This window comes from Palaemon carinicauda, chromosome 11 (genome assembly GCF_036898095.1).
Source record: "Palaemon carinicauda isolate YSFRI2023 chromosome 11, ASM3689809v2, whole genome shotgun sequence".
NCBI classification, from domain to species: Eukaryota; Metazoa; Arthropoda; class Malacostraca; order Decapoda; family Palaemonidae; genus Palaemon; species Palaemon carinicauda.
In genome coordinates, this window is record NC_090735.1 from 4,438,521 (window position 1) to 4,466,100 (window position 27,580).

A 27,580-nucleotide genomic window follows, 5' to 3' on the forward strand; every position below is an offset into this window, starting at 1 on the left:
AAACATCTACATCCTCTCCTTAGTAACCAAACACCTACAGTGTCTTATTATTTTTGGTGCAAAAAAATCACTGCGGTGAGTCTACCACCTATGATTCACATCATTAAGAGTAACACATGGATGTAGATACCTCTCTCAATGAAGCTGAAGAAGAGAATGTATCCATCTATGAAGTACAGAAACTTCACGGATAAGGGACGTGTAAAACACACACACACACACACACACTCTCTCTCTCTCTCTCTTAGAAAGAGCAAGCCGAGGTAGATTAATAGCGCCCAAAACTATACCAGGAAAACTAAGGAAGGTACACAGGTTAATCCACTATGCCCCAGCATCGATAATGCAGCGACTATTTAATGCGCTGCCAGCTCATCAAAGAAACCTATTAGGAGTGAGCGTAGATGTGTTTAAGAATAAGCTCGATAAATACCTAAGATGCATCCCAGACCATCCAAGACTGGAAGATGCAAAAGACACCGGAAGATGCATTAGCAACTCTCTGGTGGATATATGAGGTGCCTCACACTGAGGGACCTGGGGGAACCCAAACATAAAATAAGGCAAGGTAAGGTAAGGTAAGGTAAGGTAAGGCACGAGCTCTCTCTCTCTCTCTCTCATTCATATCAGGATATTAATCCCAAAGAGTATCCCTTGCAGTCTAGTAAGGATTAAGCACTGAAACAGCACTGAAACATTCCACCTTCCTCTGAATTGGGAGGGTACTATGACAATTCCCTACTACCACTATGTCGGTAGTATTTAAAATACTTGGCTCATGCACTCGTTAATCAAACCTAGGGGAAACAGTCTCAGGGTTAGATCCGTTACTCTCCCTTCTTATGGTGGAGAGTGAATTCCAAGGGAAACTTATTTCTTAGCCATAACAGGCCTATGGTGACAGGTCAGTGTGGGATTGCTCACCAGTAAACTGTGTAACAGCCATCACTGCATCTCCTTCCCCTAAGAGCCTTTCCTTCTACCATATGTGATTCTGTGGTTCCTGAATAATAGTAGTAGTATGACGACTAAGAAAAATCTCAGTTAATCAGTATTCCAAGGTACTGTACTACGTCCTTTGCATGTGCCGAGATCAATTACAAGTGAATGCTGTATGTCACCCTAAGAAAAAAGTATCAGTCCACTCAGAAGTATAACTGTCATCTGTGAGCCAACCTACCTACAAGACTGGCAAAGACTGGCTATCGTGTGAAAAAGGACAGATACAGTAATCTCTTTTCATCCTGATAACACAAGCATGCGTAACTTTGCCTGGATGTCCAAAGTTGAACACCATCATTAAATAAAGTTTGATACCTTGACCTGAGCACACATTGGTTGAAGGGACTTGGTTAAAGGCAATGTTTATTGTCTTTTGTCACAGTTTTTAGTGGAATCATTGTAGAGGTAAGATCAATCCAGACCAGCTAAATGGAAAATAATCTTTAGAAAGCAGATCGGAGCACTTACTCTATCCAAATTTTCTGTAGATGCTCCAACCCCAGGGCTACAAAAATGTCTCATTTCACAGCCACAACACTCAAGGACTTAGAGAGGAGTGGTTTTCTGCCTTAGTCCATGTACTCCTAAAATCCACAGGACTCTTACAACCAACCATTGACACTATGATTCTATTACTCCGTTGAAATAAAACAATGGCCAGGTCCTACAGATTATGAGACACCTAGCCTCTTTGTTCCACATACTTGATGTTTAACAAAGCATACTGGGGGTTCTCTTTCCTTATAATACAAATGCTCAAATTCCAGGAACAGTTAGTAGTAGGTTGTAAGTTGACCAAGGCACCAGCCACCCATCAAGATACTGCTAGAGTTATTGGGTCCTTTGACTGGCCAGACAGTACTACATTGGATCCCTTTCTCTGGTTACGGCTCGTTTCCTTTGCCTACACACAAATCGAAATCTGGCTTATTCTTAACACATTCTCCTCTGTCCTCGTACACCAGACAACTGGGAGATTACTAAACAATTCTTCTTTGCTCAAGGAGTTAACTACTGAACTGTAATTGTTCAGAGGTTACTTTCCTCTTGGTAAGGGTAGAAGAGATTTTAGCTAGGGTAAGCAGCTCTTCTAAAAGGGCACTCCAGAATCACAACATTGTTCTCTAGTCTTGGGTAGTGCCATAGCCATTGTGCCATGGTATTTCACTGCTTGGGGTAGTTCTCTCTTGCTTGAGGGTAAACCCATTCACACTATTTCTAACTTATTTCTTTTCTTAATTATTCATTAATTCTCTTGTAGTAGTTAATTCATTTCCTCGTCTACTTTTCTCAATGGGTTATTTTTACCTGTTGGGAGCCTATGGGCTTTTAGTATCCTAGGGTTGTAGCTTAACTAGTAATAATAATAAACATACAATTGGGAGGCAACCAATGAGCTGAGACCTGAACAGTCTCAATCCACATAAAGAAAAAAAAAATTATCTATGGCACCACTGGTGGACAGAGCACTGAGGCAGTATTTTGAACCCCTCTGTCGAGTGCCTACTGATTCAGTACTGAGAAGAATGGAAAAAATGGCTCTTGTAAAACAACATCCGGGAACTAATGCATAAATATTTGGAAGTTCTTAATTTGTTCTAAAATCCAGCTAATGATTATGCCGTACAAAAAAAAACGAAGCCGCCCAAAGCGAATGTAAGCAATGCATGGGTAGTAACCCAAAATCATTCTCTCAAAAATCAACAATGGACTTAAACAATGAAATATCCATATTCTAATAGAGCAATATGCAAGTTATTATCCCCAGCCCCTTTAGTCATACAGAAAAAAAAAATGTCAAAATAGTCAGCACTAGTCCATTTCTCATGGTGAATTCCAGTTTCCTTAGAAATTAATATATCATATATTAACAAGTTCTTTGCACATTTGTGTTGCTTTATATTCAAGTTATTATTCTCTTGCCTCTAAGTTTAAAATAAAATATGGGCAAAGTAAAAAAAATTTAGCACTTCTTATAGGCAGAGCCAGTGTTGACAAGATATTTGACTATCATACAGGTTAAGTTGTGAATTTGTTAGTTGTGCTTTCAGTAAAGCTTTGATGTGCCAAGCTGTATAATTCTTTAAATCACAATACTTAACATCGTACAGTTAAGATTTAATAACCGAGTTATGTTTTAAACAAGAATGTGTCATGTGGTAGGTTAAGTTAGGATAAACCTCCCTAATCTGAATTAATCTGCAGCATTATATGTCAAGTTGGGATATATCTTAATTTCATTCTATCTCGACCTTTGCTAGTCACATTTGGTGGGGGAGGGTGTATTAGTCTGGCTAGGTAGCCTATATATGGTCAGCCTATAGGTCATTGTCCTGCTGTCTAGGGCAATGTCACTGTCCCTTGCCTCTGCCATTTGTGAGTTACCTTTAAACCTCTGTTCTAGCTACAGTGATACTCCCAGAGAATTGACCATAGGTCTCCAGAATTCTAACTCCTGGCGCGAGTATCCTTAAGAAAATTCTTAAGGATATCGCATAATATCAGAGGATGTATTTCTTGATAAGACACATGGCAATCTTCATCCTGAATAGAGTTTTCGCTCTGAGGGGGAAGAGTGGCGAAAATGAAGGGGAGCCATCATCAAGGTTACCCGGTGGATCCCCTTCCTGTACTACTACAGGGCCATGCATGGCAACTCATTCCTTTTATAGTAGCGAATTAAGCACGGTGTATCTCCCACTTGTTCTCGGTGTTTTGTTACTATTCCTGGATTTATCATGCATTCTCCAGCATCTTCATCCTCTGGAAAGTTGAGTATCTAATTTTTCCTGTGTATCTCGAGTAGATAGGGTTAGAAACGAAGTGGTGAGGGAGAGAACGGGTGTAAGAAATGAGTTAGCGGCTAGAGTGGATATGAATGTGTTGAGGTGGTTTGGCCATGCTGAGAGAATGGAAAATGGTTGTCTGCTAAAGAAGGTGATGAATGCAAGAGTTGATGGGAGAAGTACAAGAGGAAGGCCAAGGTTTGGGTGGATGGATGGTGTGAAGAAACCTCTGGGTGATAGGAGGATAGATGTGAGAGAGGCAAGAGAGCGTGCTAGAAATCGGAATGAATGGCGAGCGATTGTGACGCAGTTCCAGTAGGCCCTGCTGCTTCCTACGGTGCCTTAGATGACCGCGGAGGTAGCAGTAGTAGGGGATTCAGCATTATGAAGCTTCATCTGTGGTGGATAATGTGGGAGGTTGGGCTGTGGCACCCTAGCAGTACCAGCTGAACTCGGTTGAGTCCCTGGTTAGGCTGAAGGAACGTAGAGAGTAGAGGTCCCCTTTTTGTTTTGTTTCATTGTTGGTGTCGGCTAACCCCCCAAAATTGGGGGAAGTGCCTGGGTATATATATATATATATATATATATATATATATATATATATATAATTTTTAACTCCCTTCTCAGTTAAATTAGCATAATTTAGATGTTTATCGGACCATAGCCGTTCACCGGAGGCGCCATTTTGGACGCTGTCGTACACCATAAATGCTTTATTTAGTCAGTAGTACGACGTTCCCAGTATTTAGCTTTAATGAATTATAGCTATTTAGGCAAATTATACTAGTGAAGATAAGATCATGCACATATATTTCCTCTTCTGTGAAATGTTTCGATCGTATACGATAGGGTCTCGGTAACGTAGCGGAGACCCCGACTCGCGTTGGGCTAGCCTAATGCGTTTTAGTATACTTTCGTACATTATTCCCGTTTACCCTCTTGTATGGTTTTATCAATTCAGTCGAAGATAGCATATCTCCTAGAATTACTAATATAATTCGATACTCGTCTCTTTTAGAAATTTAAGGGTAAACCCTACCTTCCCTCCGAGTGCCGCCATTAGGCGACAACCCTATCTTGGTCTTGCCATAGAGTAGTGTACTACGGCTCGACTAGGCTAGTGTTTCTGTCTTCCCTCTTTGCCGGTGAGTATCCCGGCTTTGAATTACAACAGTAACTCAGAGTATTTAGTCATGTTGTCGGCAACTCTACTGACGGGGGACTAGTCATTCCCCTGCCGGTTCACAGTTGCAGGCATAGGAAGTCCGGCTTCCCTAGCCCACAACCGAAAGTGGTAGTACAATTGCCGCCACCTTCTCCCTTGTGGTCTAGAAGACATGTCTTATATCCGGCAAGGTCCTAGGCTGAGTAATCGTTATTCCTCTGCTGCCCAAGACGGCACCGGTATAGAAAATATGTTTCAGTGTTTGTGACCGATAGTAGGAGGCAGATGTGCCGCCTTCTTTCGACACAAAATATAAGACCCTTTTCCCTTCCCCTTTCTGTCCTTTAGTGATGGCCTAGCCGTCACAACATCTTTGGCCGGTATTCTACATCTCCCCCCTTGCCGGGTGGATTGCGATGTTGGCCGGGCTCCTACAAAGGCGGCTTTATTGCCGCTTCGACCTACTGTACCCCCTAACAGAAGCAAGGCTTCGGGAAAGGTTGTGCCGGCCATGACAGCTGCCGGTGGGAGACCCTTATAACTTTGAGTATTCTTCAGTCCTCTCTTGGACTGCCATCCACAAGCCCTGGAACCGGCAGAGCAGCCGGCAACAGATACTGTGGCTGGATGGAAGCTAGAATGATTACATTCCCCCCTTCCATTTGAATTCTCATTCTGGAAGAAGGCAGTAGGGACAGTAGTCCCTACAACCCTAGTTATTGTACTAAACTATAATAATACGGTAGCCCATCTCTACATGCTTTCTATCTATCGGCTAGTGCCATCAGGTTCTAGTCTAGCCGGCAGCAAGCCGGCAGAACTACAGTACAAGATTAAACAGTAGCCAGTATTTCTGCAGTATAGTACATACTACAGTTAGAAAACTATAGTATATAATATACAGTAGTATACTTTTTCCAACATATTCTCTGTGTCCTTTAACAGTCCATTGTTGAGACCACTAATAATGTTGAAGTGAAGTATTCCTTCAATATCCTGATGAGCCATAGGTCATCAGAACATAATATCCTTACCCTACAATATTAATATTCCATTATGGAAGTGTTAGTGCTAGTATACACTAACTTTAGCTCTAGAATTTAAGAGCTCTTCCACCCTAGATTTCCCCAATAAGGAAATTCTAAATAATATTGAGGGAGGTCACAGCAATTGCCTGGACAGGAGACACACATGTCTTTCCTATTTCCTTTCTAGCTTACTATCCTAAGCTATAATGATAATAGTAAGTGCTATTTTAATGCATGAATTTAATTTATCAGTGTGATAAATTACCCCATACTCATTTTGCTTTTTTCTTTCCTTACAGGAGGCCAAGGTGAAGTGTGAGGTGATCTTCTGTAACCACAAGAGTAAGAACTTTTGTGGTCACACCATGTGCAGGTCTCATGCCCCCTGCTCCATCGCAACTGAAACCTTGAGATATTGGGATCCCAAGGATTGCAACGTCTGCTCAGCCTTGATGACCGAGGGTTTCGGTAATCCCAAGACGGCGGAGTCGAGGGATATTGCGAGGGAGACGCTTAGGAAGTGGGTACCAGGGTTCCAAAAGAACTCTACAGGACCGTACCTACCAAGCGAGATGATGAGAAGCCTGCTGATGCCGTCGTACCTCAGGCACGACCCGGACCTCCTTGCATACAACTTGCAATAGAGGCCGATATCAACGAGGCTTTACAAGGCATGGACATCCATCAGGAGAGGATGTCAGAAGTGTCCTCGGACACCGAAAAGGGTCTCCATCAGACCCTGAAGAAGAGGTGGCCCAACCACCTGGAGAAGATCTCGAGTCGACAGAAGCGGAGGACCCTCTTCTGTCTGTGTCGGCATTTCAGCCTGTGCCGTCAACTTCTTTGGCTCCAACCCCTCAACTAGACCCGCTGGACCAAGCGGTTGTGGCCCAGATCCAGCAACTAGTTGACTCTCTACGTAAGGAAAACGTAGATATGAGGAAGAAATTCCGGGAAGCAACCCGCGTAGTTGCTTCTCGTGGGTCACACAAGCGACCCAAAGTGTCTGACCTGCCACCATGCTCCGAAACCAATCCCTGGAGGTATGCAGAGTTCATGCCGATGATGAATGGGAAACTACATTTCGGAGAAGATGGGGGCCATCCCCCTGGACGACATTCAATTCTGGCCAAACCTTTCGGCTTACCCGGAATGTTTCATCCGGCTGAAGAGTGAGCCGGCATCTAAGGAAGAGACGGAACTCAAGGAAGTCATGGTTTTCGACCACGACATGGCACAGGCTCTCTTGACGAGTAGCCTGAAGAAGGCAGGATATACCAACTCCAAAGTTTCTGCGTTGAGCAACAAGCACCCTACCTTTCTTGTTCCTTCATCCAGAACTTTCCCCTTCTCGTCAAAAGCTCTCCACAGTGTGCTTAACCCTGGATAGGTACGGTGGGTCGTTTGCGACCCCGAGCGTCAAAAAAAAACAGGTTTTTCTCACGTGACTCACCCCTGTGACTGAATTTGTGGGTGATCGACCTGCAGGAGGTGTCTCCCCTACACGCTCTAGTAGTGTCCAGATGTGCATTGCTGTAGCTGTACTCCTTCCCCGATTTCTGAGACGCGTCGGGGTCGTTCGCGTCCGAGTTTACCCTTCTGAGGTAGTTTGCATAATTATCAAAGTTATTACGTATTATGAAATTGTCGTAGAATGGTGCAACTTGTATAGGTTATCAGTTGTGGAAAGTCTTGGTGGATTGTTTGGCTACCATGTGCATGTTTTTTTTTTTAGTTAAAATGTCGTTCATCACCACGAGGACCATTTTACCGCGAGTGCCCCTTTTTCATTTTTTTTCATTTTTTTGCCAAGTCATTTTTCCGTAAGATATTGCCAAATAGTGTCGTAAAACTTTTGCTTGTTTAGTGTTGGAAAGTGTGTCTAGATGATCTGGCTACCCATGCATGACTTTGTTTTTGTCAGATACGACGTAGTTATTGGTATATTGGGTATTTAACTGCGGTTACCAATTTCTGTTTTTTTTTCAATATTTGTAAAAATTACTACGTAGTAAGGAATTGCCGTATATTATTCATTTTTTTTCATGTTTATGTGTTAGAAAGTGTGCCTTGATGGTTGGGCTAACACGTGCATGTCTTTTTTTTTATCTGAGATGTCGTATATTAGAATGTCGGGCATTTTACCGCGAGTGTCCCTTTTTAATTTTTTTTAATTTTTTTGCCAAGTCATTTTTCCGTAAGATATTGCGAAATAGTGTCGTAAAACTTTTGTTTTTTTAATGTTGGAAAGTGTGTCTAGATGATCTGGCTACCCATGCGTGATTTTGTTTTTGTCAGATACGACGTAGTTATTGGTATATTGGGTATTTAACTGCGGTTGCCAATTTCTGTTTTTTTTTTCAATATTTGTAAAAATTTACTACGTAGTAAGGAATTGCCGTATATTATTGATTTTTTTTTCATGTTCATGTGTTAGAAAGTGTGCCTTGATGGTTGGGCTAACACGTGCATGTCTTTTTTTTTTATCTGAGATGCCGTATATTAGAATGTTGGGCATTTTTCCGCGAGTGCCCCTTTTTATTTGTTTTGCATTTTTTTGCTTAGTCATGTTACCGTAAGGAATTGGCAAGTAGTGTCGCAAAACTTAATTTTTATAGTGTTGGAAAGTGTTTCTAGATGATCTGGCTACCCATGCCTATTTTTTTTTTAGCCAGATATGGCGTATTTTTGGGCTCAAGCCATGGCGTCCTGATGGAAGGTTCCTGTTTGGTAGCTTCCTTGGGTATAAGACTACTAAGATATTCCCAGAGAATTTAACCACAGGTTATCACAGAATTCTAACTTCTGGAGCGAGTATCTCAAAGGTTTCCCTTTAAGACATCGTAATACAACAGGGGACACGCATGTCTGAACGTGCCACATAGCTATCTCCACCCCGAACAGAGTTAATGCTTCGGTGTGTAAGGGCTGAGAATAGCTGGGAGCCGTTCCACAGCTAATCTCACTCGTGGCTACTACTGATACTCGAGACGTAAACAAACGGACGCCATTGCTCTAATGACGTCACGCGCGTCTTCATCCTTTGTTTAGTAGCTGCCCTACTTAGACGGATTTTCCCTTGTGTTAACTTTATCGCTTTGCATCTTCGCTATGTCGTTACCTTCAGCCTCGCCTTCTTCTGGAAAGTTGAGTACAAGGTTCCAGTATTGTTTAATTAAGCTCTGGCCGTAAAGTAAATATTATTTCGCGAAATAATTGATGTTTTGTGGCAGAGCTGTGCCTCTACCAGACCCGCCATTTTATGGCGTCGTTGTTGTTTTGCATGTCTTATTTAGTTAGCCACAACAACGCTTCCGGCATTATATACTAATCGAATACATTAGTTTATTTAGTCTTCATAGCTAGGAACTTTTATATCGTGTTTAGACGCTTTTTATCGGTCATCGATTGACCTCATACCAGTCGGCTACTATAGCCCCCAGGCCAGGAGCCTACATACAAGTGTTCATGCATGATTTATTAGTGATCCTAGACTAAGTTATGAAGATAGTGGCATTATTATTTTACAATACTTTTGACTAGTGATGCAAATGTTTTCGCCTTCAGGAACCATATAGGGGATAGGCTAGTCAGTGATTCTTTCTAGCCTAACCTAACCTTAGGACCCCTATATGCTTCCTTCATCCCCTGCCTTGGCACTCCCTCTATTTAGCCTTGATCCCTTTTCTGAGTAAAGGGATTAATTGTCTAATAGAGTATTTATATCGCCTCTCAGTCCTCCCTAAAGGAATGAACCCCCTTTAGGATTGCGTCTGAGAGTGAGGTTAGGCTAGCCTACCTCTATGGCTAGGATAGTCTATGACTTTCCTGCGATAGCGATACGTCTTCTTCCTTGCCTAGTTCAGGACTTTTAGCCCTGATCTAGGTCGGGTTAGGAAGGTTTCTCTGTTCCATGCTGAAACTGTACTCTTGCACCGTTTTAGCCGATCAGCCTAATCTTAGGTTAGGGAGTGTCCTCCCTTCCCTTTGTGGCCGCTCTGGTACAGAAACCCTTCCTGGGAAGACCTCTCTCTTCTCCCTCCCCACCTATCTCTTGTATAGCCTAGCCTATGCTTAGGTTAGTTTATACTCATCTGTCCCCTGTCCTACAAATCCTCCTTAGGGTGGATGAGTAGGGCTACCCGAGCTTCCCTGTGCTGTCCGCTCTGGTACATATACCTTCATAGTGTCCTATAAGGTTAGTTACTAGTGTAGCTCTGCATAGGGGAGTCTCCCCCCCTCTTGGGTGTTCCCTAGTCCTCCCTTGGGCTACCTGCTCCCGGTCCCTAGTGACCCCTGCTTATGGATGCTAGAGCCTGTCTCTATCATGGGTACACCCCCTCAGGGAGGGGGAGGGATGTCTGGAACCCTGACGGTACTTCCTGCATCCTTTCCCCCCTCCCCCTGTCTCTCTATCTATCCGGGTGCCGGTCTCTTGCCGCCTCTACTGTCGGCAATACCTGCCTCCCTCTTGGTGACTTCCCTACCCTTGCCGCCAGCCCCCCGTGTACCGAGGGACTGCCGGCTGCCGCCGGCTACTACCGGCGGCTCTCCTACTCCTATCTAATCGTCCGCTTGCCGGTCGATCTCCGGAGTGCCGGCATATACTGCCGGCAACCCGATACTACCTGTACCATCCTTACCCCAGTCACCAATCCGGCATCCTCCGGCTGCCGGAGCCGCCGCTCCCTGCCGGCGTGCCGCCGTTGTGCCGGCGGCCGCCATCCTGGTATCTAACTGACTTTGAAAATTGTCTGTTCTAGTGCCAGAATCTACGCTGGAGCGAGCTCCGGCGTGCCGGCGGCTTGCCGGATGCCCCGGAGGCGTCAAGAATACTTGCACCCCCTCTCTGTAGCTATCATAAGACTAAGATAGCCCTACATTGCAAATAGATAAGCTGCTTTGCCTTTAAGATCAGTACCTAGTACTGCTCTATTAGTGATCATGCTGTCTCTTTGCATTCTTCTATTTCCAGCATGCTATGTGCATCTTAGCGCGGCTGGTTGCCAGAAGCAGTTACCCTTAATGAGGCCTTCTGGCTCTTAACTGGGAACCGAATGAATTCGATCCCAACCTTGTCCTTGGCTTTCCATGGAGTTCCAATATAATGGGAATCCTAGGAAACTATATCCAATGATCTCGGTCATTTGGATTATCCCAGGACCAAGCCTATGGTAACCAGCCGGGCGAGATGCATGGAGCGTGTTCTCCTTTACTGTTTCATTCTCTATGCATCACACCTTCTTTAAGTTAAAATTAATGATTAATATTAACTTAGTTTAAGAGCCATTCCTATGACTCCCCCATACTCATTTTCTCTTTCTTCCACAGGAGGAGCAGATGAAGTGTGACTTCGCCTACTGTGCTGTGAAACGCTCGCAGTTTTACGGACATACGGCGTGCAGGACTCACGCCCCTTGCGCAGACAAGAAAGGGGATTGGAAGTTCTGGAATCCACTGGAATGTACGGTCTGCCAGGCCTACCTAGTTGAGGCCTTCCATAACCCTCCCTCAGCGGAGGTTAGAGACATTGCTCGTGAAAAACTGCGCAAGTGGGTGCGTGGTTTTCAGAGAAATGCTACTGGACCGTACCTGGCCACCGAAGAACTGAGGTCCCTGTTGTTCCCTAAGGCCTCCCCTGACTCAGTGGTTCCAAAAGAAGCAATCCCCACTGTCCAAATTACGGTGGAACCTGATGTGGTCATGGCTCAGTCCATGCACGAGTGTCGTTTAGATTCCGAGGATGATGAACAGATCTCTGACGTCTCGGAAGACACGGAGAAGACGCTTATGGCTCAAGGAGCCGAAGAGGACGAAGACAAGGTGGAATACACCGAGTCGGAGATTGGAGCTACTCCCTCGTCCATCCCTCCGCCTACTCCTACACCGACGGAAATGTCCATTCCGTCTACCTCCTCGACCCCGGATCCTTCCTCTTCTACCCAAGAACTGATCCGACTGATTAGAGCTGTCATGGACGACAGACTGAAGGAGAACCAGGAGTCCATCAGGTCTATGATTGGATCCAGAGACCCGAAGAAGATCTCGGTCAAGGATCTCCCAGCTTGCTCTCATGCCAACCCGTGGAGGTATGCAGAGCATATGGTTATTGCGACCGGCAGGATCTTTGTTAGTGACAAAATCGGCACGGTCCCGTTGGAAGATGTGGAGTTCTTCCCAAGCTTCGAGGCCTACCCGGACTGTTACGTCCGGCTTCGTTCTGAACCTGCCTCGAAGGAGGAGACCGAACCTAAAGAAGAGATAGTGTTCGATCTCGCAAAGGCCCAGGCTATGCTAGCCTCCGCATTTAAGAGCAGGGGCTTTACCTGCTCTAAGCTTCCTGCCTTGAGCAAGAAGCATCCTACATATGTCGCACCTGACACTGCGATTCTCCCTTTTTTGGAAAAGGCCTTGGCTGCATGCCTTAAAGCGGCGGAAGAAGGGAAACCCTGCCCTGCACTGGAGGAGTGCAGACCCTTCTCCATCGTGACACCCCCTGACACTAGACAATGGAAAGATGTTCAACATACTTTCGTCGTGGGTAGGCTCGATCCTGACGTCGCCGGACGTAAGTTTAATGAAGACCTCCCTAAGCTCAATGATCACCTCCTTCGCCGGGAACAAGACACGAAGGAGAGGCTTGCGGCATCTCTTTCTCATCAAGTCCAACTTGAAGTTATGGCCTGTGACACTGGAGTACCTGATCACTACATGGTACTAGCCAAATCCCACTTACTCACAGTAATGAAGGACTTGTACCATTTCATAAAGGCTCGTAGAGCCTGTCGTGAATTCGTGTTTGTCGGTGCCACCGTGAAACACGAACCCCGGAGGCTGATTTCCTCCAACATCTGGGGAAAGCACCTGTTTCCTTCTGACCTTGTCAAGGAAATAACTGACAGAGCCGCCACGGAGAATAGGAACCTTCTCCACAAGTGGGGCATGTCCAGAAAAAGGAAAACCTCTCAGGACGATGGACCTCAGCCTAAGAGGAAACCTCAGAAGCCAAAACCCCAGCAACGTCAACAACGACGTCAGTTTCCGGGACCCGCTACCTCCCAAGTGGTTGCCCAACCACAACAGACCTTTCAATTGGTCCCCCAACCGGTGTTGTCACAGTCACCGGTCTTCACCCCTGCCTTTGAGCAGCCATCCACTACCTTTCATGCCAGAGGTAGAGGCTCGTCCAGGGGTGCAAGCAGAGACGCCTCTCGTCGTCCCTCCAGAGGTAGAGGAGGAAAGGGAGCTAGCGGCCGAGGCAACAAGTCCTCGGGACACCAGAAGCAATGAAGTGCTTCCGGTGGGAGGAAGACTCCGCCAATTCCAGGATCGTTGGACCTTCGATCCTTGGGCACACAGCATCATCAAGAACGGTCTAGGCTGGAGTTGGGTGCAACCACCCCCAATCTTCCAGCGGTTCTTTCAACAATCGACCCCCATTCTGGAAGAATATGTTCTAGACCTCTTGAACAAGAAGGTGATAAGGAAGGTAAAGTCCACCAGGTTCCAAGGGAGACTGTTTTGCGTTCCCAAGAAGGACTCAGACAAGCTCAGAGTCATTCTGGACTTATCCCCCCTCAACAAGTTCATAGAGAACAACAAATTCAAGATGCTGACGCTTCAACAAATAAGGACCCTTCTGCCTCAAGGTTCCTACACGGTCTCTATAGACCTGGCGGATGCCTATTGGCACATTCCAATGAACCATCACGCTTCCTCCTACCTAGGATTTCGACTCCAAAGAAAAAGCTACGCCTTCCGGGCCATGCCATTCGGCCTCAATGTGGCCCCTCGGATCTTCACAAAGCTGGCGGATGCCATAGTACAACAGCTCCGTCTAAGAAACGTCCAGGTGATGGCCTACCTCGACGACTGGCTAGTCTGGGCTCCATCGCCCGAAGAGTGTACAAAGTCTTGCGACGAAGTTACCCAGTACCTAGAACACCTGGGATTCAAGATCAACGAGAAGAAATCTCGCCTCTCTCCGGCTCAGAAGTTTCAGTGGCTGGGAATCCACTGGAATCTTCAGTCACACCGCCTTTCCATCCCCCAGAAGAAAAGGAAGGAAATAGCAGGGTCTGTCAAGCGACTACTGAAATCCAAACGCATTTCAAGACGACAGCAGGAACGAGTTCTAGGCTCTCTACAATTCGCCTCAGTGACAAACCCAGTGCTTCGTGCACAGCTAAAGGATGCCGCGGGAGTCTGGAGACGATCGGCATCCATCGCTCGAAGAGACCTCAAGAGACGGCTTCCAAACAGACTTCGACGCCTCCTAAAGCCGTGGTCGGAAGCAATGGCCCTGAAAAGGTCCATTCCTCTCCAACACCCTCCTCCATCACTCAACATCCACACGGATGCCTCACTGGAGGGCTGGGGAGGTCACTCCCACCTGAAACAAGCTCAAGGGACCTGGTCTCCACTATTCAAGACGTTCCACATAAACATCTTGGAGGCCATGGCGGTCCTTCTTACTCTGAAGAAGCTATCCCCGCCGCCCTCGATCCACATCCGTCTAACCCTAGACAACTCGGTGGTAGTTCGTTGTCTCAATCGCCAAGGCTCAAGATCGCCCCAGATAAATCAGGTGCTTCTCCCAATCTTCCGTCTGGCGGAGAAGAAGAAGTGGCACCTGTCTGCAGTTCACCTACAAGGATTCCGCAACGTGACAGCGGATGCTCTATCTCGGACAAACCCGATAGAGTCGGAATGGTCTCTAGACGCAAGATCATTCTCCTTCATCTCTCATCAAGTCCCAGAACTTCAGATAGATCTCTTTGCAACGAGCGACAACAATCAACTTCCTCTGTACGTAGCCCCGTACGAGGACCCCAAAGCAGAAGCGGTGGACGCCATGTCACTGGACTGGAACAGATGGTCGAAGATATACCTGTTCCCTCCCACCAACCTTCTGTTGAAAGTCCTCTCCAAATTGAGAACCTTCAAAGGGACAGCGGCCCTAGTGGCTCCCAAGTGGCCCCGGAGCAACTGGTACCCCCTGGTCCTGGAGCTGCAGCCCAAGCTGATCCCTCTCCCGGGCCCAGTTCTCTCTCAACAAGTACAGAAGTCGACTGTCTTCGCTTCATCATCGAAAATCAAGGACCTTCATCTCATGATTTTCTCTCCCTTGCCGCAAAGAAGAGGTTTGGGATCTCGAAGAAAAGTCTAGACTTCCTAGAGGAATACAAGACCGAATCCACGAGACGGCAATATGAATCATCCTGGAGGAAATGGGTCTCCTTTGTTAAAGCAAAAAATCCTAAAGAAATCACCATTGATTTCTGTATGTCCTTCTTCATTCACCTTCATGGACAAGGATTAGCAGCCAATACGATTTCAACCTGCAAATCGGCTTTGACTAGACCAATTCTATATGCTTTCCAAATTGATCTGTCCAACGACATCTTTAACAAATTGCCGAAAGCATGTGCTCGCCTACGCCCAGCACCCCCTCCGAAACCGATCTCCTGGTCACTAGACAAGGTGCTCCATTTCGCCTCCAACTTGGACAATGATTCATGCCCCCTCAAGGATCTGACTCAGAAAGTTATATTTTTATTTGCTCTCGCCTCGGGAGCTCGAGTCAGCGAAATAGTGGCATTATCAAGAGAAGAGGGACACATCCTGTTTGCTGATTCAGGAGAAGTGACCCTCTCCCCTGATCCGACGTTTCTCGCCAAAAATGAATTACCCACCAAAAGATGGGGCCCTTGGAGAATATGCCCCCTGAAGGAGGATGTCTCTCTATGTCCAGTAGAGAGTCTCAAGGTCTATCTTCGCAGAACTTCGAACTTTGGTGGAGGCCAACTCTTCAAAGGAGAAACATCGGGCAGCGACCTGTCACTGAAACAATTAAGAGCGAAAATCACCTACTTCATTCGCAGAGCGGATCCGAACAGTACACCCGCTGGTCATGATCCTAGAAAAGTGGCATCTTCTCTGAACTTCTTTCAGAGCATGGACTTTGAGAGCCTTAAAAACTTTACGGGCTGGAAGTCCTCGCGAGTTTTCTTTAAACATTATGCGAAACAAGTGCACGAAATCAAACATTTTGTGGTAGCCGCAGGTAGTGTTATGAAACCTGCACCTAACTCTGCGTAGAACAGTGAGTTACTTGGGACTCTAACTCTTCGGGTGCCTATGTTGACCCTCGAGTGATTCATAGTGATGTCTAAAAACACTTAGTGCTTTTATAACTGTTCTTATCCCAGGTGAAATGTCATAGTGTCACACAAGTGCCGCATGCCTTGAGCATGATGTGTTGTTTAAAGACTTGCGTTCCTCGAGAACGAGTACCTACTAATCCTGAAATTCCTTTTCAGACTCAAGAGCAAGCCTTTATTTCTATGTACATTATTATTACTGTAAATGAACTTTACTTTTGCTGTAAATTATTTAATTTCTGCATTGTGAAATAAAATTTCTATTTTATTACTTATGCGTCTCTTTCAGCTCCTACTTACTATGAAATACATACTGTCATAGTTTTATTTATTCCTCCTTTCTTATGGTCATGAAGAATTTAAGATGTCTAATCCTAAATTATATTCACCTTGTCTCAGTAAGGTTCCTACACGAATACTTACTTCTGATAATCAGGAGATGAACTCTACACACAGTGCCCAACCACCACTGGCCTACTTCAGAATGTTCCTATACAAATATCAAACATTCTGCTTCATCTCTAAGTTCTTAAAAGTTCTTCTGTCAAGATGAATAGCCCTTCAATACCACTTTGACGTCGGCATAGCCCATGGGAACTTCCTACCAATGGGGGGCAGGATACTTCGTTCCTATGGTTCTTACCTAAGATTACTTTGCTGTTTTGTCAATGCCTAGGCACTTAACTCTGGGGGAAAATCTACCACGATACATTGATTCTCTGGTACTCTTCCATCAGGACGCCATGGCTTGAGCCCAAAAAACGGATTTTGAGCGAAGCGAAAAATCTATTTTTGGGTGAGATAGCCATGGCGTCCTGATGGACCCTCCCTACTACTTCGTTCAGTTTGTTCCCACCCTACACAATTGTATCATGGTGATGGGCAGCAACTGGCGCCAGGATAAAGACGCGCGTGACGTCATTAGAGCAATGGCGTCCGTTTGTTTACGTCTCGAGTATCAGTAGTAGCCACGAGTGAGATTAGCTGTGGAACGGCTCCCAGCTATTCTCAGCCCTTACACACCGAAGCATTAACTCTGTTCGGGGTGGAGATAGCTATGTGGCACGTTCAGACATGCGTGTCCCCTGTTGTATTACGATGTCTTAAAGGGAAACCTTTGAGATACTCGCTCCAGAAGTTAGAATTCTGTGATAACCTGTGGTTAAATTCTCTGGGAATATCTTAGTAGTCTTATACCCAAGGAAGCTACCAAACAGGAACCTTCCATCAGGACGCCATGGCTATCTCACCCAAAAATAGATTTTTCGCTTCGCTCAAAATCCGTTATATAAGTATGTGTTCGATTTTCCTGTGATTGCCATTTTTTCGTTTTTTCCCATTTCTTTCAAAATTACTACGTACTAAGGAACTATCACAGAGTAATATTTCATTTATATGTTTATTTGTCGGAAAATATGCCTTGATGGTTTGCCTAGCACGTGGCTGAAATTTTTTTTTTTCTGAAATGCCGTATATTAGAATGGCCATTTTTCCACGAGTGCTCCTTTTTATTTGTTTTGCATTTTTTTGCTTAGTCATGTTACCGTAAGGAATTGGCAAGTAGTGTCGCAAAACTTATATTTTTATAGTGTTGGAAAGTGTTTCTAGATGATCTGGCTACCCATGCCTATTTTTTTTTTAGCCAGATATGGCGTATATATAAGTATGTGTTCGATTTTCCTGTGATTGCCATTTTTTCGTTTTTTCCCATTTCTTTCAAAATTACTACGTACTAAGGAACTATCACAGAGTAATATTTCATTTATATGTTTATTTGTCGGAAAATATGCCTTGATGGTTTGCCTAGCACGTGGCTGAAATTTTTTTTTTCTGAAATGCCGTATATTAGAATGGCCATTTTTCCACGAGTGCTCCTTTTTATTTGTTTTGCATTTTTTTGCTTAGTCATGTTACCGTAAGGAATTGGCAAGTAGTGTCGCAAAACTTATATTTTTATAGTGTTGGAAAGTGTTTCTAGATGATCTGGCTACCCATGCCTATCTTTTTTTTAGCCAGATATGGCGTATATATAGGTATGTGTTCGATTTTCCGGTGATTGCCATTTTTTCGTTTTTTCCCAATTCTTTCAAAATTACTACGTACTAAGGAACTATCACAGAGTAATGATTCCTCTAGATGTTTATTTGTCGGAAAATTTTGTTTACTTTTTTTTTGATTGAATATCATCAAATTTTTTTAGCTAAAATATTGTTTTACATTTTTTTTTTCGATTTTATTTCCCTTCAAAAAAATTTTTTTGGGTCAGAATTTTAATTTTATAGTCGTAAAATAATCGACAATTATCCAGCAACCCACCATACAATTTTTATGCATATCCAATAATAATTAGATTAGTAAATAACACCTTGAAATTGACATACCCTTCCTACATTTCAAGTGGCAGATTAGGGAGTCTGAGTCAGTGTGGTTGGCGGCCATTTTGTGGACATATCCGAAGCGTAAGCTGCCCTATCTATATATATTCTTGTTCCCTATAGAATTTGTGATATTTTCGTATATTTTTACCTGCATAAATATCATATTATATATTAAATATATGTATTTTTTTACGAAATTTCCAAGTACTCAAAAAATTACCTTTAGATATGGCCCCTGATATAAATGTAATTTACAAAATAATGAAGATTTTTTTACATATTTCTATTTTAGGATAACATATGTTTATTCCCTAAAAAAATTAGCCACTTCCTATTTCATTTGGGTACCCAAAAAAATTCATGAAATTTGGACAATTTTTTTTGGCCAAAAAAAGTTACCCTTGTTTCTCATTTCAGATCTTCACCTCCATGGGTCTGACTTCATCCAAAATACATCAAGATGTGTCCTAAACATTCAAGAATCAATTCCTAAAAGGATTTGTGTATATATGTATAAACTTTTTTTTTATGAATTTTTATGTCAGGTCTTTTTTTTTCTACTTAATTTTTTAAAATATTTATAATAAATAGTTTTTCTGCAGATGAGTAGTATTTATCTTTACAGTTGTTTTAAGCATTCATTGAAGTTTTTTTTGGCAAAAGAAAAAAGGAGGTTACTGCAAAAACTGATTTTTCAAGAATTTTTTTTGGCGTCGGGGTCGTTCGCGTCCGAGTATACCCTTAAAGGGGTGTCCGAGGACCGTACCTATCCAGGGTTAAGGCAGTTGATGCAGGCAAACCATGTCCTACGCTAGAGGAGTGTAGGCCATTGTCTCTGGCCTTGCCCACGGGCGAGAAGTATTGGAACGAGGTCCACCTAACCTTCTCAGTATCTTAGCTCAACGCAGACATCGCAGGACAGCAGTCCAGTGAGAACCTCCCGAAGCTGTCGGACTTTCTCCTCAGAAGAGAACAGGAGACAAAGGAGAGACTAGCCGCCTCTCTGTCCCTCCAGAACTGCATGGAGATGTGTGCAGGCATTGCAAGCACCCCAGACATGTATACAGTCCTAGCCAAGATGCACATGGCTACCCTAGTTAAGGACTTGTACGCTTTTGTGAAGGCCAGGAGGGCCTGCAGAGTGTTTGTGTTTGCCAATGCAACGGTCAAACACGAGCCTAGGAAGTTGATCACTTCCTGTATCGGGGCAAGGACCTCTTCCCAAAGAAAGTAGTCCAAGAGGTAGTCGCCAAAGCCGCAACGGAGAATAGGTATCTTCTTCAAAAGTGGGCATCTCTATCAAGAGAAAATCTTCCCCTGATGCTGGTCCCCAACCTAATAGGAAGACGAAGAAGCCAAGACTGCCTTCTCGACCTGTGCAACATCCCACAGTAACCATGACCAGGGTGCCCCAAATGGTTGCTCAGCCACAAACCACTTTCCAGGTGGTGCCTCAACAGCTGATAGCCCAGTCACCAGCCTTTAACCCAGGTTTTGAGATGCACACCACTACCTTTCGCCCGAAAGGTAGAGGATGTAGATGGGGCTCCTCAATAAACCCCTCACGAGGTAGGGGAGAACGTGGTCAGGGCGGCAAACCCTCCGGACCATCCAAGCAATGAGATGCTCCAGGTAGGAGGAAGACTCCTCCACTTTCAGGATCGTTGGACCTTCGATCCCTGGGCCCACAGCCTAATCAAGAATGGATTAGGATGGAAATGGAACAGATCTCCACCTTCATTTCCTCAATTCTTCCAACACTCCACCCCCTTACTGGAAGAATATACCTTAGAACTTTTGAACAAAAAGGTTATAAGGAAAGCAAAGTCCATCAAATTCCAGGGAAGACTGTTTTGTGTTCCCAAGAAGGACTCGGACAAACTCAGTCATTCTAGACTTGTCTCCAATCAACAAGTTCATCGAGAACAAGTTCCGGATGCTAACCCTACAACACATGAGTACCCTATTACCGAAAGGGGCATACACAGTCTCAATAGACCTGGCAGATGCTTACTGGCACCTTCCAGTTAGTCGCCCCCTCTCCTCCTACCTAGGATTCAAGCTACAAAAAACAAAGTATGTCTTCCGAGCCATGCCCTTTGGACTAAACATAGCCCCAAGGATCTTCACGAAACTTGCGGACGCAGTCATACAACAGCTACACTTAGAAGGCGTTCAGGTAGCTGCATATTTGGACGACTGGCTGGTGTGGGCAGCATCCAAGACTGCTTATCTTCAGGCAGCCACAAAAGTGATCCAGATCCTGGAACATCTGGGCATCAAGATCAACTACAAGTCTCGCCTCTCTCCAGCTCAAGAGTTTCAATGGTTGGGAATCCATTGGAACTTGCAGTCACACCGCCTCTCCATTCCACCAAAGAAGAGGAGAGAGATCGCGAGTTCTGTCAAGAGACTACCGAAATCCAACAGGATCTCAAGATGCCAACAGGAAAGAGTACAGTACTGGGCTCTCTCCAGTTTGCAGCAGTAACAGACCCAGTGCTAAGAGCACAGCTGAAAGATGCGTTAGGCGTCTGGAAAAATATGCATCAAACGCTCAAAAAGATCTACAGAGACCGACACCGACCTTACTGCGATCGCTTCCAAGGCTGTGGTTGAAGGTCAAGAGCATAGCAAGGACTATTCCCTTACAACCACCTCAACCATCAGCAGTCATCCCCATGCATGCCTCGACGGAAGGATGGGGAGGTCATTCCCATCAAAGAAAGCTCAAGGGACCGGGTCATCCCTGTTCAAGACCTTTCACATCAACATTCTAGAGGCCATAGCAGTCCTCCTGACGTTGAAGAAGCTATCCCCTCACCGATCAGCCCACATCAAGCTGGTCTTGACAGGGAAGTGATAGTGAGATGTCTGAACCGACAAGGCTCGAGATCACCCTACATCAACCACGTCAATGTTGGCCATCTTTCGCTTGGCAAGAAAGAAAAGATGGCACTTCTCAGCAGTTCACCTACAAGGGTTCCGCAATGTAACGGCGGACGCTCTATCCAGGCGAAAGCTGATAAGAGTCAGAATGGTCCCTAGATGCAGGCTCATTCTCCTTCATCTTGGAAAAAGTCCCAGAACTGCAGATCGACCTCTCCGCAACGAGCGACAACAAGAAACTACTTCGATACGTAGCTCCATACGGGACACTTGGGCAGAAACGACGGATGCCATGTCCCTCGATTGGAACAGATGAACTCACAACTATCTGTTCCGGCCAACAAATCTCCTGCTCAAGGTCCTCAAGAAGCTGAGATCCTTCAAGGGGACAGCAGCAGTGGTGGCCCCCAAGTGGCCCAAGAGCAATTGGTTCCCTCTGATGATAGAACTGAAGCTCTTTCCTCTACCGAACCCAGTTCTATCCCAACTGGTTCAGAAGTTGACTGTCTTCGCTTCATCATTGAGAACCCAAAACCTTCATCTCATAATTTTCTCGCCTTAGCAGTCAAGAAAAGATTTGGGATCTCGAAAGACAGTATAGACTTTATAGAAGAAAACAAGTCAAAATCAACCAGAAGACAATATGAATCGTCTTGGAAGAAGTGGGTCTCTTTTGTTGAAGCAAAAAAGCTGACAGAAATCTCGATAGACTTCTGCCTGTCCTTCATCCACCTTCACGAACAAGGCTTGGCTTCCACCACGATAACTACGTGTATTAAAGTTGGCTTTGACTAGACCTCTTCTATACGCCTTCCAGGTGGACCTGTCGAACGAAATCTTCAACAAGATTCAGAAGGCATGCGTTAGGCTTAAACCAGCAGCCCCTACGAAGCCCATTTCATGGTCTTTGGACAAAGTCTTGCACTATACTTCGAACTTGAACATTGAAGATTGCTCCCTAAAGGATCTAACACAAAAAGTTATATTTTTGTTTGCTATAGCCTCAGGGCTAGAGTTAGTGAAATAGTAGCCCTATCAAGAGACGAGGGCCATATTCAGTTCACAGAAGAGGGAGAACTGAATCTTTTTCCCGATCCTACCTTTCTCGCCAAAAACGAGAATCTGCCCTCTGAAGGAAGATGTCTCTCTATGTCCAGTAGAGTGTCTAAAGGTCTATCTTCGAAGAACTACAGACTTCAAGGGAGGACAGCTCTTCATAGGCGAAACCTTAGGATCAAACTTATCCCAGAAACAACTGAGGCCGAAGCTCACCTACTTTATCCCCAGAGCGGATCCTGACAGTACATGGACTTTGATAGACTCCGCTAATACACAGGTTGGAAATCCTCTAGAGTCTTCTATAAACATTATGCAAAGCAAGTGCACGAGATAAAACACCGTGGTGGCGGCAGGTAGTGTTATAAAACCTGTCGTCTAGTGCTGCGAGGAACAGTGAACTGTTTAGGACTTTACAGTTAAGGGTGAAAAGGTGTTAACACCTTTATGTGTAATGCCTTTTATTAAGGGTCACCCTGGTGCCCCTGGGACTGTTCTTTATTGGTATAGAATCAAACCAATAACACCAGTGCCGTGTGTACATTCGTACGCAGTGTTTAAACTCATCCAACATCTACAGTGAAATCATCTTAATAATTTTACAATAATTTTGAGTGGCCCTGTTTTAATACACATTTCTTCCCCTACAGGTGATAAATATATATGTACCTTTAGAATGTTGGTTATGGAGGATATGATTCTATCTTAATACATTCGTTGTTGTATTTATGTTGTCTATAGAAATGAATATAAAAAATGTATTTGCGTCTTATTTGCCCCATAAGTAACTGAATAAAACTAGCCAAAATAATATAAATATAATATAAGAAACTTGAATCTGCTTATACGTGTGAACATACTTATGGTAAGTTAATTCCATTTGTTCCTACATATACAAACCTTCTCGCTAGTCAGAGTTGACAGTTTCCCTGCAGGGGACAGGATGCCCTAAGTTCGTTCCAAGCTGAGCGGATATGATGAATAACGGTAGCATCATATATTTATGCGGTCTGGGTGACCATATAGAAGCTGACTCAAGGTTAAGGCACTTATACAAACCCACAGATATAGTAATTTCAAGTAATTCTCTGGTAAACTTCCATCAGGTCGACATGACTGAGTCCAAAAAAAACGGATTTTAAAGCAAAACGAAAAATCTATTAGAAAAGGGGCATACATATATAACAAATCCCCACCCGAAACTACTCAATCTGTAGCCATCCATGCTTAATTGCAACAAAGAATAAGTTGCCATGTGTGGCCCTGTAGTAGTACGGGAAGGGAATTCACCGGGTAACCTTGATGACGGCTCCCCTTCATTTTTGCACTCTTCCCCCTCAGAGCGAAAACTCTATTCGGGGTGAAGATTGCCCTGTGTCGTATCAAGAAATATGTACCCTGATATCATGCAATATCCTTAAGAATTTTCTTAAGGATATTCGCGCCAGGAGTTAGGGATTCTGGAGACCTATGGTCAATTCTCTAGAAGTATCACGGTAGCTAAATATCCCTTAGAAAGCTGCCTAAAGGAACCTTCTATCAGGACGACATGGCTATCCCACCCAAAAATAGATTTTTCGCTTTGCTTCAAAATGCGTTTTCTGGGAAGCGGTACATAGATGAGCTGTGCACGGTAATGACGTTCATTATTTGAGATTTTTTTACTTTCACATAAGCAACAATAGCAATTACCAGTTTTACACAAAAAAAAAATATGACTGAAATAAATGAAATTACAGTACACTAAGTTTTGAAATTGATTGAATTCCTGTGAAAACCTCTTCTAAAATTTGTCATGGTGCAACAGCTGCTGGATGGGAAAATACGGCTCTGGTAACACAACATCTAAGAATTTATGCATAAATACTTAAGACGCTCTTAATTGATTAAAGAGGCCAAATATGATTACGTCAAGCAAAAAACCGAAAGCTGCCAAAAGCAAAAGTAAGCAATGCATGCGTAGTAATCCACAATCATCCAAAAATAAACAAGGGGCTTAAAAAATTGAGTGGTGTTCACATTTTACTAGTTCGATACACAAGTTATGCTCCAATCTCCTTTTAGTCATAGAGAAAAAGGCGGATTAATATGCGATACGTCTAGTGAAACTAAAAGTCGCTATAAAAATGGATGGGTGTTTTATAGAAAAACACAGAAATAGTTTTACTCATAAAGGAATGCTGTTGTATATAGAAAAACTCCTGTTTTCTTAAAAAAAAATTACTTTTATTTCCGTTGCAAATAAATAGTTTGAGATATACCCTAAAATATCTTTTAATACTGGGTGCCACCCAGTGGTAACGGAGTTTTAGGTGGGGATAATTTACTGGCGAATTGATAAACAATGGCAAAACTAACCTTTTCTTCTCTGTGCATTATTCTCCGAGGAGCATAATAAATCCATTTAAAATTACACAAAATATTGGCATCCTATTCCCCTGAAATATTTATTTCCCTCTTTTGGTAACATTTTACAAACCAGATGTATCTGCCCTTGTTCGTGAAGTGTCCTAAGTGGGATTCCGAGTTACCTTTTAGGGAAGACAAAACATTTTTTAATGTAATCCAACTGTGAAGATAGCTATGACAAAAAAAAAAAAAAAAAAAAAAAAAAAAAAAAACGTGTAGGTGTCAATCACAAGGTCAGGAATTGCTTGTAATTTACTTTTAGAATTTGTGACGCGGGTAGGGGGGTCCAGAGGGCAAGGCTAGATCTGTGACCTGGGAAGTGTGGTTAGGGGAGCTTGTCCCAGTCTGTGACCTGAGAATGGGGGTCAGGGGGTGTGACCCAAGAAGGGGCATCCAGGGGGCTTGCCCCCATTAGGCCTGTGACCTGGGAACGACTAAGTTAGGTTAGGTGGGTTTGTTAGGTTCTGTCACCTTTTACAAATCTACATAAATTTTTTTCCTGATTTTGTCCACAAAAATACCAGGTTCCCACCAGTATCAGTCATGAAGGGGGGGGGGGGGGGGGGAGAAAGGTCAAATTTGTTGGAAGCACAATATTTACTACCGGGAAAGCTGCTTTATCTATGGGAAATGTAGTTCCGTGTTGTAATATAATTTTACCAAAAAGGGTCCAGTGTTTACAGCATGTTTCATAACTATTACTATTATAATCTGCTGGAAAAATATATGGTTCGTGTATTTGGCTAGAAATTAAAGTATCATATGTTTACCAAAATAAGGAAACAGCCAGCGCTCGTCCACTTTACAGAAAAGTCCAGTTCCGATAGATTTCAAAGTAGCCTACATATATCATATGGGTCGATTTTTTTGCATTACACTAAAGGTACCTTATAATTAACCGAGATTCCGTCAACATCTTTCAGTATAACAGCAGTGACAATTTAATTTTATAACATTGAAATAAAAAACGGATTTTGAGCGAAGCGAAAAATCTATTTTTGGGTGAGATAGCCATGGCGTCCTGATGGAAGGTTCCTGTTTGGTAGCTTCCTTGGGTATAAGACTACTAAGATATTCCCAGAGAATTTAACCACAGGTTATCACAGAATTCTAACTTCTGGAGCGAGTATCTCAAAGGTTTCCCTTTAAGACATCGTAATACAACAGGGGACACGCATGTCTGATCGTGCCACATAGCTATCTCCACCCCGAACAGAGTTAACGCTTCGGTGTGTAAGGGCTGAGAATAGCTGGGAGCCGTTCCACAGCTAATCTCACTCGTGGCTACTACTGATACTCGAGACGTAAACAAACGGACGCCATTGCTCTAATGACGTCACGCGCGTCTTTATCCTGGCGCCAGTTGCTGCCCATCACCATGATACAATTGTGTAGGGTGGGAACAAACTGAACGAAGTAGTAGGGAGGGTCCATCAGGACGCCATGGCTATCTCACCCAAAAATAGATTTTTCGCTTCGCTCAAAATCCGTTTTTTGGGCTCAAGCCATGGCGTCCTGATGGAAGAGTACCAGAGAATCAATGTATCGTGGTAGATTTTCCCCCAGAGTTAAGTGCCTAGGCATTGACAAAACAGCAAAGTAATCTTAGGTAAGAACCATAGGAACGAAATATCCTGCCCCCCATTGGTAGGAAGTTCCCATGGGCTATGCCGACGTCAAAGTGGTATTGAAGGGCTATTCATCTTGACAGAAGAACTTTTAAGAGCTTAGAGATGAAGCAGAATGTTTGATATTTGTATAGGAACATTCTGAAGTAGGCCAGTGGTGGTTGGGCACTGTGTGTAGAGTTCATCTCCTGATTATCAGAAGTAAGTATTCGTGTAGGAACCTTACTGAGACAAGGTGAATATAATTTAGGATTAGACATCTTAAATTCTTCATGACCATAAGAAAGGAGGAATAAATAAAACTATGACAGTATGTATTTCATAGTAAGTAGGAGCTGAAAGAGACGCATAAGTAATAAAATAGAAATTTTATTTCACAATGCAGAAATTAAATAATTTACAGCAAAAGTAAAGTTCATTTACAGTAATAATAATGTACATAGAAATAAAGGCTTGCTCTTGAATCTGAAAGGGAATTTCAGGATTAGTAGGTACTCGTTCTCGAGGAACGCAAGTCTTTAAATAACACATCATGCTCAAGGCATGCGGCACTTGTGTGACACTATGACATTTCACCTGGGATAAGAACAGTTATAAAAGCACTAAGTGTTTTTAGACATCACTATGAATCACTCGAGGGTCAACATAGGCACCCGAAGAGTTAGAGTCCCAAGTAACTCACTGTTCTACGCAGAGTTAGGTGCAGGTTTCATAACACTACCTGCGGCTACCACAAAATGTTTGATTTCGTGCACTTGTTTCGCATAATGTTTAAAGAAAACTCGCGAGGACTTCCAGCCCGTAAAGTTTTTAAGGCTCTCAAAGTCCATGCTCTGAAAGAAGTTCAGAGAAGATGCCACTTTTCTAGGATCATGACCAGCGGGTGTACTGTTCGGATCCGCTCTGCGAATGAAGTAGGTGATTTTCGCTCTTAATTGTTTCAGTGACAGGTCGCTGCCCGATGTTTCTCCTTTGAAGAGTTGGCCTCCACCAAAGTTTGAAGTTCTGCGAAGATAGACCTTGAGACTCTCTACTGGACATAGAGAGACATCCTCCTTCAGGGGGCATATTCTCCA

At 43.8% G+C, this 27,580-nt stretch overlaps 1 long non-coding RNA gene across 1 annotated transcript in view; it reads right to left on the reverse strand.

Moving 5' to 3' along the window:
• Positions 1-27,580, reverse strand: part of LOC137649562 (uncharacterized) — a 43,501-nt gene that overhangs the window by 8,304 nt on the left and 7,617 nt on the right. The window lies entirely within an intron of this gene.